General features: G+C 37.8%; 1 protein-coding gene across 4 annotated transcripts in view; it reads left to right on the top strand.

Moving 5' to 3' along the window:
- Positions 1-7,086, top strand: part of LOC308631582 (receptor-type tyrosine-protein phosphatase mu-like) — a 102,349-nt gene extending 95,263 nt beyond the window's left edge. For all 4 annotated transcript variants that reach the window (XR_014018260.1, XR_014018261.1, XR_014018262.1 and 1 more), the window contains one exon: positions 5,837-7,086. The gene's annotated coding sequence lies outside the window, so the exon portion shown is untranslated. The remainder of the gene's footprint in view (positions 1-5,836) is intronic.
- The last annotated feature ends 11,418 nt before the right edge of the window (positions 7,087-18,504 follow it).

Genomic DNA, 18,504 nt, shown 5'->3' with positions numbered 1-18,504 from the left:
CTTGGAGTTCATTCCTTAAAAAAAGAAAAAACCAACAAATAAATGATCTCACACTTCATCTCAAAATCCTAGAAAAAGAAGAGCAAAACAACAGCAAAATAAGTAGAAGGCAAGAAATAATTAAAATCAGAGCTGAAATTAATGAAATTGAAGCAAAAGAAACAATTGAAAAATTTGACAAAACTAAAAGTTGGTTCTTTGAAAAAATAAATAAAATCGACAGACCCTTAGCTATGCTAACAAAGAGAAGAAGAGAGAGAACTCAAATTACTAGCATATGGGATGAAAAAGGCAATATCACAACTGACACTTCAGAAATACAGAAGATAATCAGAAATTATTTTGAATCCTTATACTCCAATAAAATAGAAGATAGTGAAGGCATCAATAAATTTCTTAAGTCATATGATCTTCCCAGATTGAGTCAGGAGGATATAGACAACCTAAACAGACCAATATCAATTGAAGAAATAGAAGAAACCATCAAAAGACTATCAACTAAGAAAAGGCCAGGACCGGATGGGTATACAGCAGAGTTTTACAAAACCTTTAAAGAGGAAATAATACCAATACTTTTCAAGCTATTTCAGGAAATAGAAAAAGAGGGAGAATTTCCAAATTCATTCTACGAGGCCAACATCACCCTGATTCCTAAACCAGATAAAGACACTTCAAAGAAAGAAAACTACAGACCAATATCTCTAATGAACCTAGATGCAAAAATCCTCAATAAAATTCTGGCGAATCAGATACAAAAACATATAAAAAAAATGTGCACCATGATCAAGTAGGATTCATCCCTGGGATGCAAGGATGGTTCAATATACGGAAATCAATAAATGTTATTCACCACATCAATAGACTTAAAGATAAGAACCATATGATCATCTCGATAGATGCAGAAAAAGCATTCGACAAAGTACAGCATCCCTTTATGTTCAAAACTCTAGAAAAACTAGGGATAACAGGAACACACCTCAATACTGTAAAAGCAAACTATGCTAAGCCTCAGGCTAGCATCATTCTGAATGGAGAAAAAAATGAAGGCATTCCCTCTCAAATCTGGAACAAGACAGGGATGCCCTCTCTCACCACTTCTGTTCAACATGGTTCTCGAAACACTGGCCAGAGCAATTAGACAGACGAAAGAAATTAAAGGCATAAAAATTGGAAAAGAAGAATTTAAATTATCACTATTTGCAGATGACATGATTCTATACCTAGCAGATCCAAAAGGGTCTACAAAGAAACTATTAGAGCTAATAAATAAATTAAGCAAAGTGGCAGGATATAAAATCAACATGCATAAATCAAAGGCATTCCTGTATATCAGCAACAAATCCTCTGAAATGGAAATAAGGACAACCACTCCATTCACAATATCCTCAAAAAAAAAAAAATACTTGGGAATCAACCTAACAAAAGAGTGAAAGACTTATACAATGAAAATTACAGAACCCTAAACAGAGAAGTAGAAGAAGATCTTAGAAGATAGAAAAATATACCCTGTTCATGGATAGGCAGAACTAACATCATCAAAATGGTGATATTACCAAAAGTTCTCTATAGGTTTAATGCAATGCCAATCAAAATCCCAATGGCATTTCTTGTAGAAATAGATAAAGCAATCATGAAATTCATATGGAAAAGTAAAAGACCCAGAATAGCAAAAACAACTCTAAGCAGGAAGTATGAATCAGGTGGTATATGGATACCAGACCTCAAACTGTACTACAGAGCAATAGTAACAAAAACAGCATGGTACTGGTACCAAAACAGGTGGGTGGACCAATGGTATAGAATAGAGGACACAGAAACCAATCCACAAAACTACAACTATCTTATATTTGATAAAGGGGCTAAAAGCATGAAATGGAGGAAGGATAGCATCTTCAACAAATGGTGCTGGGAAAACTGGAAATCCATATGCAACAAAATGAAATTGAATCCCTTTCTCTCACCATGCAAAAAAGTTAACTCAAAATGGATCAAGGAGCTTGATATCAAATCAGAGACACGGCGTCTGATACAAGAAAAAGTTGGCTACGATCTACATACTGTGGGGTCAGGCTCCAAATTCCTCAATAGGACACCCACAGCACAAGAGTTAATAATTAGAATCAACAAATGGGACTTACTCAAACTAAAAAGTTTTTTCTCAGCAAAAGAAACAATAAGAGAGGTAAATAGGGAGCCTACATCCTGGGAACAAATCTTCACTCCTCACACTTCAGATAGAGCCCTAATATCCAGAGTATACAAAGAACTCAAAAAATTCAACAATAAGAAAACAAATAACCCAATCAACAAATGGGCCAAGGACATGAACAGACGCTTCTCAGAGGAGGACATACAATCAATCAACAGGTACATGAAAAAATGCTCACCATCTCTAGCAGTCAGAGAAATGCAAATCAAAACCACCATAAGATACCATCACACTCCAGTAAGATTGGCAGCCATTCTGAAGTCAAACAACAACAAGTGCTGGCGAGGATGTGGGGAAAAGGGTACACTTGTATATTGCTGGTGGGACTGCAAATTGGTGCAGCCAATTTGGAAAGCAGTATGGAGATTTCTTGGAAAGCTGGGAATGGAACCACCATTTGACCCAGCTATTCCCCTTCTGGGTCTATTCCCTAAAGACCTAAAAAGAGCATGCTACAGGGACACTGCTACATCGATGTTCATAGCAGCACAAGTCACAATAGCAAGTCTGTGGAACCAACCTAGATGCCCTTCAATAGACAAATGGATTTTTAAAAATGTGGCATTTATACACAATGGAGTATTACTCTGCATTAAAAAATGACAAAATCATAGAATTTGCAGGGAAATGGATGGCATTGGAGCAGATTATGCTAAGTGAAGTTAGCCAATCCCTAAAAAACAAATGCCAAATGTTTTCTTTGATATAAGGAGAGTAACTAAGAACAGAGTTGGGAGGAAGAGCATGAGAAGAAGATTAACATTAAACAGGGGTGAGATGTGGGAGGGAAAAGGAAAGAGTAGGGAAATTGCATGGAAATGGAAGGAGACCCTCATGGTTATACAAAATTACATACAAGAGGTAGTGAGGGGAAAGGGGAAAAAAACAAGGGGGAGAAATGAATTACAGTAGATAGGGTAGAGAGAGAAGATGGGAGGGGAGGGGATGGGGGATAGTAGAGGACAGGAAAGGCAGCAGAATACAATAGACACTAGTATAGCAATATGTAAAACAGTGGATATGTAACCGATGTGATGCTGCAATCTGTATACGGGGTAAAAATGGGAGTTCATAACCCACTTGAATCAAAGTGTGAAATATGATATGTCAAGAACTATGTAATTTTTTGAACAACCAACAATAAAAATTAAAGAAAAAAAAGAAATAGCTCAATTTCAGGCAGATTCTGCTATCCTTTCTCTAAATAAGTTGATCAATAGCAAAGTAGGAAATTTAGAAGGTGTGTGATATTTCTTTGTCTTTCTGCTAATCAGTTTTTCAGTCCTGTAACAAAATGCATGAAATAAATTTACTTAACTGAGTCAAATGGTGGATCCATTCACAGTTTTCCAAGGAATCTCCAAACTGTTTTACATATTGGCTGCACCAATTTTGCAGTCCAACCTACAATGTATGAGTGGGCCTTTTTCCCCACATCTTCACCAACACTTATTGTTGTTTGTCTTCATAATAGCTGCCTTTCTGACTGGAGTGAGATGAAATCTTAGAGGAGTTTTGATTTGCATTTCTCTAATTGCTGGAGATGATGAACTTTTTTTCTTATATTTGTTAATTGTATATTCTCTTCTGAGAAGTGTATTTTCATGTCCTTGGCCCATTTATTGATTGTGTTATTTGTTTTTTCTGTGCTTAGCTTTTTGAGTACTTTATATACCCCAGAGATTAGTGCTCTATCTGATGTGTGAGGAGTAAAAATTTGCTCCCAATATGTAGGCTCTCTATTCACCTCACAGATTGTTTCTTTTGTTGAGAAGAAACTTTTTAGTTTGATTCCATCCCATTTTTGATTCTTGATTTTAATTCTTGTGCTATAGGAATCTTATTATGGAAGTTGGGGCCTAATCCCACATGATGAATATTAGGGCCTACTTTCTCTTCTATTAGATGCAGAGTCTCTGGTTTAATTCCTAGGTCCTTGGTCCACTTTGAGTTGAGTTTTGTGCATGGTGATAGATAGGGGTTTAATTTCATTTGTTGCATATGGATTTCCTGTTTTCCCAGCACCATTTGTAGAAGAGGCTATCTTTTCTCCAATGCATGTTTTTGGTGCCTTTGTCTAATATAAGATAATTGTAATTTTGTAGGTTAGTCTCTGTGTCCTCTGTTTTGTACAATTGGTCTACCAGTCTATTTTGGTGCCAATGCCACGCTGTTTTTGTTACTATTGCTCTGTAGTATAGTTTAAGGTCTGGTATAGTGATCCACCTACTTCACTCTTCCTGCTAAGGATTGCTTTAGCTATTCTGGGTTTCTTATTTTTCCAGATGAATTTCATGATTGCCTTTTCTATTTCTATGAGGATGCCATTGGGATTTTAATCAGAATTGCATTAAATCTGTAAAGTGCTTTTGGTAGTATGGTCATTTTGATAATATTAATTCTGCCTATCCAAGAGCAAGGTAGATCTTTCCATCTTCTAAGGCCTTCTTTGATTTCTTTCATTAGGGTTCTTTAGTTTTCATTATATAGATCTTTCACCTCTTTCATTAAGTTGATTCCCAAGTATTTTTTTTTTTTGAGGCTATTGTAAATAGGGTAGTTTTCCTCATTTCCCTTTCTGAGGACTTGTCACTGATATACAGAAATGCCTTTGACTTATGGGTGTTGATTTTATATCCTGCTACTTTGCTGAATTCATTTACTAGTTCTAGAAGTTTTTTGGTGGAGGTTTTTGGGTCCTCGGTCTATACTTTAAGTATGCTTAAAAACAGCACACTACATGGACACGGCCACATCAATGTTTATAGCAGCACAATTCACAATAGCTAAACTGTGGAACCAACCTAGATGCCCCTCAGTAGATGATTGTGTTAAAAAAATATAGCATGTATATACAATGGAATATTACTCAGCAATAAAAGAGAATAAAATCATGGCATTTGCAGATAAATGGATGTCGTTGGAGAAAATAATGCTAAGTGGATTTTGCCAATCCCAAAAAAGCAAATGTCAAATGTTTTCTCTGATATAAGGTGACTGACTCATAATGTGAGGGGGAGCATGGGAGGAATAGAGGAACTCTAGATAGGGCAGAGGAGTGGGAGGGGAAGGGAGGGGGCAGGGGTTTAGCAATGATGATGGAATGAGATATACATCATTATCCAAAGTACACGTATGAAGACATGAATTGGAGTGAACATACTTTATGTACAGAGATATGAAAAGTGTGCTCTATATGTGTAATAAGAATTGTAATTCATTTCAGTGTCATGTATTTTAAAAATAAAATCAATTAAATATTTAAAAAAACAAAACCTAAAAAATAAAAAAGAAAGAAATCTATTTAAGAAGAGGAAAAGTTTTTATTGGCCTAGTTTAAGAGGTTTTAGTCCATAATTGAGCATATAATTGAGAAAGGTATACAGTAGAACAAACTGCTGAACTTGTGGTGACCAGGAAGTGGCTCAGTGGTAGAGCACTTGCTTAATATGTATGAGGTACTGGGTTTGATCCCCAGTACTGCAAAATAGAAATCACACACAAACTGTGGCAATCCTGAAGGCAGCATATACATGGATGATCTCTATGCTATAGAAGTATATTCTAAGTCTTGGAGAAACCTAACCATTTGCTTTGGTTAATGGTTGTTTTCTTTTTCCTTGGCAGATGATCATTCCCGGGTGAGACTACAGACAATAGAAGGAGACATTAAAGTGGCACTCCCTTTCTCCACAGAAAAGCCCTCTTCTCCATGGCTTATTTTAGGACTGTCAGCAAGAGAGTCTCTGAGAAAGAGTCCAATGTAGACAAACTTCCTATTTTTGTGTCACCTTGTTTACTTGGCCATTGGCCTAGATGATACCAGCACTCCAGGTGCTGAACACCCCCTTACTAGTTTTTCACAAACGTATCCAGTATAGTACTTTGAAGAAATGTGCAAACAAGGCCTCTGGCCTTGAGTTGGGCTTCACAGAGACGTCAACATTTTTAAGATAAGTTATAAATGGGCTCCATGGTAACAGCTGGCAGGGGGAGGAAAGAAAGGGGAGAAGAAGCTCTCCCCTTCTCAGGTGTTGTCCTTGAAGAGTTAACTTGCCCAGAACAGTGAAAGAAAAAGCTGCTTTTATGTGAACTTCTGCAGACTGTGAACTTCTAAGCCCCTCCCCTTACATGCTGGGTATAAAATTCTGAAACTCCCTTAACTCGGGGTTCAGGGGATTAACTGATTATAGCAAAAGCTGTGCCCTCTGAACCTGGCTGCAGCCAAATAAAACTGTTTCCTGCTATCTTTGGTGCCTTCCCTCGTTTGCCCCTACAACAACATGAACTCAGACTATATCAATGGAAATTATATCAATGTATGTATTTTGAAACTCTCAGTGAACTCAGCCATCCTAACACATACTAGATTTCGTGTCTGCTATGAGATGGGCAGACACACATCAGACAGAAACTAAAAACAAATGTATTAATGTTGCCCCATACCCCATAGAACTTCACAGTTACTACACAGTCACTCCTTTTCTCAAGTCAGCCTGTTCCTTGGTGAATTTCTCTGGAGTTCTGTGTACTGTCTGATGCTTATGTAGACTAAGAATTTTTTTCCTTTTATTAATTTTTTTAATCAACAACTTGTAATTATTTGACATTTTTAAAAAATTTGTTTGCATATTAATGAAACACATCTCTCTATTTCCTAATGCAGTGATTTGCAATCTCTTATGATCAGTGCACTTTTAAAGTTGCCTCAAAGTAGTCTGCAGCTGTTCGCCAGGACTTCCAATGCAAGCAAGATGTGTCATTAAATATGTAGGCTGTTTAATTATTGAAGATGGCTTCTTTGTTCATTTTGCATTATGTTAACTTAATGTTTTGCATTAGGATGAATTCTTTAGGAGACAGCCTGTTTTCAGTTGAAATGAGTGAAATCAAAAGTAGCCTGAAAAAATCAAGGGAAGGTTGGGATTCCCAAGTCTACACTAAACAGATTTCAGCTTCTTTGTGATTCCAAAGATGTATTCTGTGCATAGCCATCACCTTATTTTTAAGTCCATCAGGGACAGGTTTTACCCATCATATTCAAGCTCAGAAACCCTAATCCTCAAATCCAAAACATTCCAAAATCTGCTATCTTTTTGGCACTTATACAACTCCACAGGTTGAAAATTTCATATTTACTTCATGTGACAAGTAATAGCCAAAACTCAGGCACACAGCACCCAATTTGTTCAGTATCCCCAAAGGGAATAAAAGACTCTCCTGGCCCCTTCAATTGTGATGCATGAACTCCGCTTCATGTAAAAAAAAAAAGTGTTTGAAATACTGAATAAAATACCTTCAGGCTATATGTATTACGTATATAGGAATCAAATGAATTTCATGTTTAGACTTCTATCCTCCCCAGATATCTCATTATGTATACATAAATATGCCAAAATTGGAAACACTTCTAGTCCCAACATTCCAGGTAAGGGATGCTTAACCTTCATATGGATTCTTGTATATTCTGGGATTGAATAGGACTTGGGTGCTACTAAAAGTAACTAGCACCATAATCTCTAGTTGTTTTCTAAAAATAATATATGAATGTTATTTTTTTTTTGCTAATTGGAAAAGGTTGACATTTTAGTTATAGTTTGACATTTTCAGTTATAGATTTGTGGGTGGAGCTTGAGGGTCATTATTAAAAGAGTAATTCATATCTCATTCATCAAACAACCTTACAGCATTTTGATAGTGGCCAAAATAATACCCACTCCAGTTTTGATTATTTTAAAATCAGGATTTCTTCATAAGCTTAATTGCACTTATTACTCTGTTCATGGGAGTAAAAAGAGATGTCCAAAACTTGTCACTCTTTTCTCCACAGCTTCATAATGTAGAAGCTGAAAAATGAAATGTCTTCTCCAGTTCCCCTCACCACCAGGTCAACTAACTATAACATACCTTCCCCTGGGGCATCCAGTGAACACTGTTCACCTTCTAGTCCCAGCTCCTGTGGTCTCTCTTGGGTCCTCGAGCATAGAGCACATTGTCCTAGTTGCCTGGAATATGCCTGAAATATATTGAACACTTAAGTGTTTGATGAGTCATTGACTGAAGGAGTCTATAGGATCAGAGTAGGCATCTAGAAGAGGTCACTTGGATTGAGCTTGAAACAGTGGGTGGGTAGAGATACAGGAGAGAAAACCTTCTAGCTCAAGGAAATAATATGAGCAAGACTATAAATAATTAAAATGTCTGATGAATGACTGTTAATTTTATTTTGACAGAGAGGAGAGTAATTACTCAAGGACCTCTTTATTCACTTGGTCATTCAAATCTCATTGAGCACCTGTGATGGTTGGTTACTTAATAGGCACTAGAGCTATAGCTGTGAACAATTCAGATTAAAAACAACCAGCTCAATGAGGTGGTGCGTGTGTATGACCTCATTTAAACCAGCTGAAAGAGGTGGTGCTGTTATGGGGAGTCCCTCTAGAAAGCACTCCAAGGTCAAATTTCAATTCAAAAGAGAGCTTTATTACCTGGTCAGGGACTACCATCCACTGCAGAGACTCAAGCTCTGTGGGAGGAAAGCAGCTTCCTGGTCCACCCAAAGAGAATATAAGGCTTGCTTATCATCATGTAAGCTAGCCAATCACAAAAATTAAAACAATAATAAGTGGGACCTGTGGGCTGTAGGCAGGACTGGAATTTTCCATTCAGCAAGCAAGCGATAAACAGAAGCTTTTTTAAGCATTAGCTTTGCAGTTCAGTTGACCGCAGTCCTGGGTTCAAGCAGGTGATAGACAGTCGCATCCTGAATTTGGGCAGGGGTCAGCAGGGTGAAAATCAACTTCAAAGTCATGTAGACCCACAAAGGCATTCAAACCCAATGACCCTCGCTGCATCCTAAGTAGGGTACAATTTTTGGGGTACAAAGTACAGAAAGACAATTTTTTTTTTATAAGACAACAGCTTTCATTTCAGTTTCTCAGCAACAGCTCTTGTAATAGTTTTTTCTACAGAAGGCAGCAAAATGGAGTCTCAGGCCTGTCTATGACAGTTCTTGCTTTATGATTGTCTTATCAAAATCTTATATCTATAATCTATATTTTTAGTAATTTCTATAACCTATAACTTACACTCTTATTGATTATATTTATCAGCTCACACCACTGTAGTGCATATCTATAATCCCAGTTATTCAGGAGGCTATGTCTGGAGGATCACAAGTTCAAGGCCAGCTTCATCAGCTTTGCAAGACCCTGTCTCAAAATAAAAAAAAAATAAAAAGGACTGGGTGTGTAGCTCAGTGGTAGAGTGCTCCTGGGTTCAATCCCCAGTACCACAAAAGCAAAAACAACAACAAGTATAACCTGTGGACATGGTGGTGCACACCTGTAATCCTAGTGGTTCAGGAGGCTGATCACAAATTTAAAGCCAGTCTCAGCAACTTAGCAAGGACCTAAGAAACTTAGTGAGACCCTGTGTCTAAATATAAAAGAATAAAAACAAGAAGGGCTGGGAATGTGGCTCAGTGGTAAAGCACCCCAAAATAATAATAACAACAACACTAATAGTAATAACATTCTAATGGGGCTGAAGTCTATTTAGAAGAAATGACAATAAGTAAAACCAGTTAATTCTGTGGTATATTAGAAGTTAATGTGTACTGTGGGGGAAACTAAAGCCATTAGGAGACGTAGGAGTGTTAGGCTTGGAGGTGAACTGCAGTCAGTGTGAAGGTGACATTGGAGCAAAGAAGATGAGGGATGGATCCATGTAGATATCTGGGAAAATCAGTCTGAGCAAAAGGCTTGTTATAGAGCTTACCTAACAAATCTGAAGAAAAACGAGCAGCAGGTGTTGATGGAGTGGTGTGTGGGGCTACTGGGGAATAAGGAGGAAATGAAGCGAGAGGCCATGGGGCCAAGTAATAGAAATGATGGCAAGACCTTTGGCTTTCAGTGTGCAAGATGTGAGTGATTTGATGGATCTGAGCAGAGGTCTGACTGCAGAGAGGAGAACAAACTGTAGGTGGGTAGGAGCCGGAGCAAGGAGACCTGCTAGATGACTGTGGAAGTAATCCAAAGGGAGTGGACAGGGAGAAATGGGATCCTGGGTCTATATTGAGGGCTGAGCCCATGGGATTTGCTGGCAGATTGGCCAAGGGTGTGGGAGGTAGAAAGGGGTCAGGAATTCCTGTATGAGATGGGATTGCTATTTTCTCAGAAGTCTGTGGGTGGAGCAGGTTTGGGTAGGTCTTAGAGAAGAAATGAGTTCAATTTTACACGTTAAGATGTAATATACATTAGACATCGACATGGAGTGTTCATCAGGTAACTGATCCACATCCAGATTTCAAGGAAAAGATCTGGTTTAGAAATAAGAATATAGAATTCATCAGGATGCGGATGATATTGAAGACCATGAGAGAGGATCAGATGACCAGGAGAGTGAGGGTAGACAAAGGAAAACCCAAGAACTAGACATTCCAACATCAAGGGGAAAGGAAGAATCTTCCAGCAAAATAGAATACAAGTGGCCAGGGAGGAAGGATGGAGGAAAACCAGCAGAGTCCTGTCCTGGAAGCAAGTGAAGGAAGTATTTTAAGGGGATCCTTAGTATTCATGCAACTGATGGTTCAAGTAAATGAGGACTGGGAAATGACCATGATGTTTAGGAACATAGTCCATTCCTGGATGGTGCATGCCCGCAGTTTATCAGATGTGTTTTTCCTATCTGCTAGACACCTTGCTAGGCATTGACATAGAGAGTGAATAAGTCAGTTGGAGTACTTGCCTTGTGGGACTTTGTCAGCTACTGGGAAATGAGTGTCTATATAGGTAACGATTCTGTAATTTGAAATATACAGCCAGTGAGATGTATAAAAGAAATGTTTGCTTTTGGTTTTCATTGTTGTGTTTTTTGTTTTTACAACACTGATTTTACAGGTACAACTTTAAGTTGTCTGAGAAATCCGTATACTCTCCAAGTTTCTTTTTTCTGTGTTCCAGCTAACTTTGGGCATAGTACTTGGGGTCTGAAATGGAAAGCATTAGGTCCATGATGATATAATATGTTCCTGGGTATAATGTTCTCTGACTTGGCTTTGTCTTTCCCAGATACCTATCCTACAATTTCTTTGCTACCTGCTTTCTTTGGTCCCAGCTTTCATCTTACTTGTTTCTTGCATGGTCTCCATAAAAGGAGGAGGTCTTGCAGAATTTCTGTTTCTTGAAATTCCTGGTCCTTTGTACAGCATCATGTCATGGAACTAACAGTGTTTAAGAATGGTTTTGAATATTAATATTGATGGAACTGTCTATTCTACCATAACGGACTATGTGTTAAGCCCTTGGCACATTGCCAGTAACATCCCAAACACAAATGAAATTCTATTGCACACTCCCAGTCTGTTTGCATCTGAATAAGAGTGGTGGTCATTTTTTCCACCAGGGATCCATTAATTGTTAGTGTTTATTGCTCATTATTCATCTCATAGATAATATATAATTAAGTCACTCATACCTCCTGTGCAAGCATCAGAACAGTTATATTTCTGCACCTTCACTTATTAAGAGAAACTCAGTGGTCCTTGGCCTGGCTAATTTAACTTTCAAGTGAAACAGCTGTTGTTGTTTGTATATGCAAATCATTTCCGAAGACTTAGCATGTGACTTCTGTGCTAGATGATCTGCTTAGCCTCCAAATGTCTTTCTTCCCCTGTGCCATGAAGTCAATAATGGCTCCTGCCAAAGGGACTTTGCTGGCCAAGTGCAAGCTCTCCCGTAGGCTTCCCAGTGTGCCCCAGCACATGGCAGGCCCCACGAAGGAGTTGCCAGGATCTTAGAAAGCGCACACCTGGCTCAGGCTCAAGTGCTTGAACCTGGGACTGAACAGGGACTTCTGAGTTCAGTCCCAGGCACTTTCTGGACCTGAACTAAATTAATGAGTGCCTTTAGAGGAACCCATTGTTAGTTCTTTGAAATTCATTCTCATGGCTTTCAAAGTGTTCTAAAATAGGCATCATAACACTTGACTTAATAAATTTGATGATAATTTGAAATTAGTGTTTTTATAAATACAAATGAAAATTCAATTGTAAAATACACAAAAAAAAATTCTGAGCTGCTTGTCTTGGTTAAAAATTCATGTTTTCACAGGTAGCATGAAAATAAAAATTAAACTCCTTTTGAATTTTCAAAACCAAGGACTTGTAGATTAATATAACTAAACAGTCAGCTAGATTTGAAACCCCCAAATCTATGTATGGCCTCTCACTAGGCTTCCCTTAGTTGAGTGTCTCCATAAGGGAGATTATTCTTTGAAAAAAAAGTACCATTAGAGAAGTCACTTTCTGCAGAATTAATTTGAATGATACTTAATGGTCAGTGGCCCTCTTCAGTGGTATCAACCTGTCAGGTGTTAATGAGCAAATACATTTTAGGCAACTATGGAACAGCAAATGCAATCCATTTGTAGGGCTACTTATCTGCCCTTAATGGAGAAGGTCATGCCTAATGCCCTTTTTACCAGACCATGGTGGCCTCCCTTTCATGCAGACTGGGCTACAGATCAGAATTCTCAAACATCACTGTTGTTGGTTCAGGGAGAGGCAAAAAATGAATATTTTTATTCTAACATTCATTCAAGGCTGTATGCTGCATATTCAGACCACCATGCTCAGATCAGAAAGCTAGCCTCTCTTGTCTAGTATATGCTGCAAGCATAATGCTACCGATGGCCTCAGATGGCCAGACAGAAGGATAGCCATAACCTACAGTGATTGGTGTGGAGAGGTAAAATTTGTTCATGAGTCATCTTCATTTAAAAAAAAAACACACAATCATCTCATTCTAAGAAGTCAACTAAATAGATGATAAGGATTAATAGGAAATGCCATTTTTATTTTATGTGTTCTTTTTAGTTATACATGATAATAGAGTGTATTTTGACAGATATACATGGAGTACGTCTGATTCCAATTAGGATCGCAACCTTGTGGTTGTAGGTGATGTTGAGATCACTGTGTTGTTGAGATCACATACGTACACAAGGAAAGTTAAGGTAGAATCATCCCACTGTCATTCCTGTCCCCTTCCCTTCCCTCCATTTCCCTTTGTCTAATCCACTGAACTTCTATTCTCCCTGCCCCTTGAGTGTTAGCATCCACATAAGGAAGATGACATTTTAAACACTGTCCTCGCTCTTTTATCCCTCTGTTTTGTTCTGAGATAGTTCTTTAAAATCTATTCACAGCCAGAACCTGTGAAACTACATGAATGGTCCAATTTACTCACAACCAGTTTTATTCACAAGAGACAGTAATACACAGATTTCCCTTTCATACAGAGGCCACATTATAAATTTATGTATTGAGTCTCTTCTGCCCAGCTCCCTTACATTCATTGACTTCTCTACCAGTACCTGATTTGGACCTTTGATGATAAAGGTAGTGTTCCTGCAAATTAAAGGGATCCTATTCAAGCCAGATAGGTTGCTTTTTCAGTATTTTCTTCTTATCTGTCTTCTGTTTAATTATTTTCATGTGGCAGCTAATATATTGATGGTCTAATATGAACTTCATCACGTATGATTGACTGGACATTAATGCAATTGTAACATTCAAGATTTAGGATTAGCAAAACAAGTTATCAAATGAGAGGAATTAGTATATATTGCCATATGCTTAAAGCCAGGACAGAGCTAGAATTTCAAAACCAGGGCTCACAGCGAGGGCCAGAAGAGCATGCAGGTGGGTATTCTAGCCCAGAACTGATCATAGTTCACAATCAAAATACAACCCACAGAGACAGTGTTGGATGCAAGCTGGATGAAGAACATTAAGAAGCACTTCTCCACACTGATTGCAGAGAGCACCTGCTGGCCTCATAGTGGGCAGCCAAGTGGGCCTGGAGAAGTGTTCTTTTTAGTGTCTCATTTCATATATTAAACTAACTTAATAGAGTTTTGCTTTAGATAACTCAGAAAGGCAGTTGTGAAAGAAGATGTTGCAGGTCTCTGGCACATGTGACTGTGTGGGTTACACATGTGGAGTCCTTCTTCACTTCTATTTACATGTTTCCCTGGCATCAGTATTTTTTATTTATTTTACTCTTTAATTTTTTAAATGTTATCATTTTTAATTGACACAAAATAATTGTAAACATTTGTGGGAGATACAGTATGACCCTTTAATACATGCAAACAGTGTGTAATGATCAGTTCAGGGTAAAATGGCACATGTGTCACCTCAGACATGTATCATTTCTTTATGTTGGGAACATTTAAAATCTTTCTACTAGCTATTTTGAAATACTCAATTGTTGTCAACCATAGTTATCCTACTGTGATATGGGACATTAGAATTTATTCCTCTGGGGCTGGGGTCGCAGCTCAGTATTAGAATGCTTTTTGCACGAGACCCTGGGTTCCACCCCAGCACAACCACCACAAAAACAAAAACAACAACAAAAAAAAACCAAGGTTATTCTAATCCAACCACATCCCATACTTCTTCCTTGTCAGAAAGGCTTTTCCAGAGTCATTTATGCACTAAAAATCTCCTTAAAAAGAGGATCATGCCTAACACTCTCAGTCCTGTCTATTACAAGCTGACCCCTCAAAACCACATGGTTAGTTTCTAATAAAATGGATCTAGGATCATCCCCTTCCAAGATATAATACCTTTTACTGCAACATTAAAATAGAAAATTTTCTTTCATATAGCCCTATCATAAAATGTGTTTTAGCCACTAAGCCACCTCCCCTGCAGCACCCTTTATTTTTAGAGTGTTATGGTTATACATGGTAGTTGGGTTCATCCCAACAAACTCATACAGGCATAGAAGTCTATTTCAGTTCATGAACCCCCTTTTTCTTCCCATCTCCTCCCTCCTGCTTCTTCTTCTACACTACTAGATTTCCTTTCACTGGTCTGTTAATTTTATTTGATTGGATCCTTATGTAATCTTATCCTTCACTCCACCTTTCCTTTATTTTACTCTAGCTTCTGCCTATGAGAAAAAACATTCGACCTTTGTGTTTCTGACTTTGGTTAGTTTCATTTAGGCGGATATTCTCTATTTCCATCTATTTACTGGCAAATGCCATAATTTCATTCTTTTTAATGGCTGAGTAGTACCCCATTGTATGTACGTATGTGTGTGTGTGTGTGTGTGTGTGTGTGTACACATGTACTACAGTTTCTTAATCCATTCATCTATTGACAAACATTTGGGTTGATTCCATAATTTGGCTAATGAATTGTACTGCTGTAAATATTGATATGGCCGTGTCACCATAGTATACCAATTTTATGGTGGTTCCATCCTTGGTTTTTTGAGGAATCTCCAAACTGCTTTCCAGAGTGGTTGTACTAGTCTCTCATCCCACCAACAATCTACAAGTGTTCCTTTCTCCCCACAATCTCACCAGCATTTATTGTTCTTTATATTCTTGATCATTGCCATTCTAACTAGAGTGAGATGCAATCTTAGTGTAGTTTTAATTTACATGTCCCTAATTGCTAGAGATGTTGAACATTTTTTTAAATTTATTGGCCTTTTGTGTTTTTTTCTATTGCAAAGTTTCTCTTTAGTTTTCTTTAATTAAAATCATTTTACAAGTCCTAACTGTAACTACAGATCATTAATATCCCCACCTTTGACTCCAAATTTTCCATTTATTGATTGGGTTATTTGGATTTTTGGTGTTAAGTTTTTGAGCTCTTTGTACATTATGGATATTAATCCCTTACTGGAGGAATAGCTGTCCAAGAATTTCTCCCCTTCTGTAGGCTCTCTCTTTGCCCCCTTAATCATTTCCTTAGCTCTGCAGAAGCTTTTTAGTTTGATGGCATCCCACTTATTGATTGTTGGTTTTATTTCTTGTGCTTTGGGGTCTTGTTAAGGAAGTCTGTGCCAGCACCTTTTTGATAGAGTACTGACCCTATTTTTTTTCCAGTAGTTATAAAGTTTCTGGTCTAATACCTAAGACTTTGATCCATTTTGACTTGAGTTTTGTTCAGGATGAAAGATAGGGTTCTAATTTCACTTTTCTACTCATAGCTCTCCACTTTTCCCAGCACCATTTGTTTAAAAGGTTGTCTTTTCTCCAAGATAGAATTTTAGTGCCCTTTTCCAATATGAGACAGTTTTAGGTTTGTTGGCCCAACCCTTTTTAAATATTTTTACATTGGGACAGGATCTTGCTAAGTTGCTTAAGGCCTCACTAAGTTGCTGAGGCTGGCTTTGAATTTGTGATCCTCTTGCCTCAGCCTTTCCAGCTTCTGGGATTACAGGTGTGTGCCACCACACCCAGGGTAAAATGCCTCTTTTAATTAAAGTCATTTTACAAGTCCTAACTGTAACTACAGACCATTAATATCCCCACCTTTGACTCTTCCTGAGTACAAGTATAATGCCCACTTCATCACTTCTTTTTTTTTTTTCCTGAATTGTGCCAATTTGACAGCATTAGTCAGTCAGTTAGGGATCTTAGCCTGGCTTTTGCTATGTGGAGTCTCTTGTCTCCATCAAGGGGTTTGCTCTGTGCAGGACCCTTAGGCAGCCCTGGAAATAGGTGTTCAGCTGCTCATGTGAGAACACGGAAATCCCTATACCCAAGCCTCATGCTTTCTATGGGACTGGCCAGTCTTGAGTGCTCTGGCCCAGTGGTTCCTCACCTTTAGGAGACACAGAACTTCTTTGAATAGCTGGTATGATTTAAGATCCTCTCCTCAGAAAGAAAATTTCATACATACACATATTCATGACATATTAATTTGAGATGCTTCATGGACACTACCCCCACAGTCCTATTCATTAATTATCTCAGGTATCACTTCACTTCATTCAAAAGATTAAATCTGTTTTTGGAGTAGGACAGGAAACCCAAACTTAATTAACTTAAAAAAAATGGCATACATCTCAGGGGTCAAAAAAAAAAAAGATCATAGGTTTCTTACAACTCTACAGCTGTGAAATGCACTTCTAAGAGCTTCAAAATTTTTACTAAATTTAAAAAGTTGTTACTAAAATATTTAATAACCTGATTCCTTATTGAAAGACCATGGAATAGAGTTATAATCTTTAGTATTTTGAACCATAATCAGTCAATGTCTGTGTGTACATTTTATACATATTTGTCTCCGGATGCTGTTCTTTTCTTTTTTGCCTATGTGTCATTCTTTTACATTTGTTCCCCAGAAGTTTAGCATTAATATTAAAAATGCAATTTTAGTATTTTTGTTAGAAATCGCTCTCTCTTAGTGACAGGAAACTGAAAGATCCCATGGCGCCTACTTTTATTTCTTAAAAGCAAGATGTACTAGGAGTACCACGGTCAGAAGGACTGGACCCAGATTCTTGTTCTACAGAGAAGTTACTGAACCTTCTAAATTTATTTAATGCAGAGTCCAAGTGCTTAGAAAACTCACAATGACCAGGATAGTATTTCCTGTGTGCCAGACAATGTTCTACACATTTATATGTTAAGCAACTCATTTCATCTTCACCCTGAATATTGAGGATAGGAAATATTGTTGTCCCCAACTTATAGATGAGTAAACTAAAGCAGAGAGATTTGAATTTGTTTAGTCACAGACATAGGAAGTGGAAGACCCATGTTCATATGCAGACTATTGAACACTAGCATCAATATTAATACTTACCTCATTGTACTGCCTCCTAGAGGCCACTGTGGAGATTAAATGTACTCACATATACAAATACATAGAGGTACCTGATGCAGAATAAATGCCATGAAGATGTAAGCTCTTGTTACTGAGAGGTAGTATAACTTCATGATTAGGAACAAGGCCTCTGGAGCCGTGGTGCCCAGGTTCAGACCCTGACTCCCCCTTTAAAACCTGTATGACCTTGGACAGTTACTTAACATCACTATTCTCATTGTGAATGAAGATGATAATAGTTGATCTTGCAGGTTTGTCATACAGATGAAGTGAATTAATATTTCTAAAGCACTGAAAGCAGTGTCAATACTCATTAGATGCTACACAAATATTGATAAAATAACATTCTCCTTCATGGCCTTAAAAATGTACCAAAACCACAAAGAGTAGGTCTTACTAATTACACATGTTCACATTTCCAAGTGTAGTAGTCTTGTATAAAATCCCTAAATAGCTAGTACATAATATTGATTTATCCCATGCAAGTAACCCTGGGCTGTACGTTTTTAGGACTGTTCCTAGATACTGTGACCTGTGGAGAATAAACCATCCAAACAGGTCCTGTGTCATGTACCTTGGCCTTGTCACCATCTGCCTTTTATGCTCAGAGACTCTGATGCTCGGTGTCATATTTCATGATGCCAAGTCAGAC

Source organism: Spermophilus citellus, assembly GCF_964194105.1.
Source record: "Spermophilus citellus genome assembly, chromosome: 12".
In the NCBI taxonomy this organism is placed as follows: domain Eukaryota; kingdom Metazoa; phylum Chordata; class Mammalia; order Rodentia; family Sciuridae; genus Spermophilus; species Spermophilus citellus.
The sequence above is the reverse complement of the archived record's forward strand: the minus strand, read 5'-3'. Positions and strand labels throughout refer to the sequence as shown.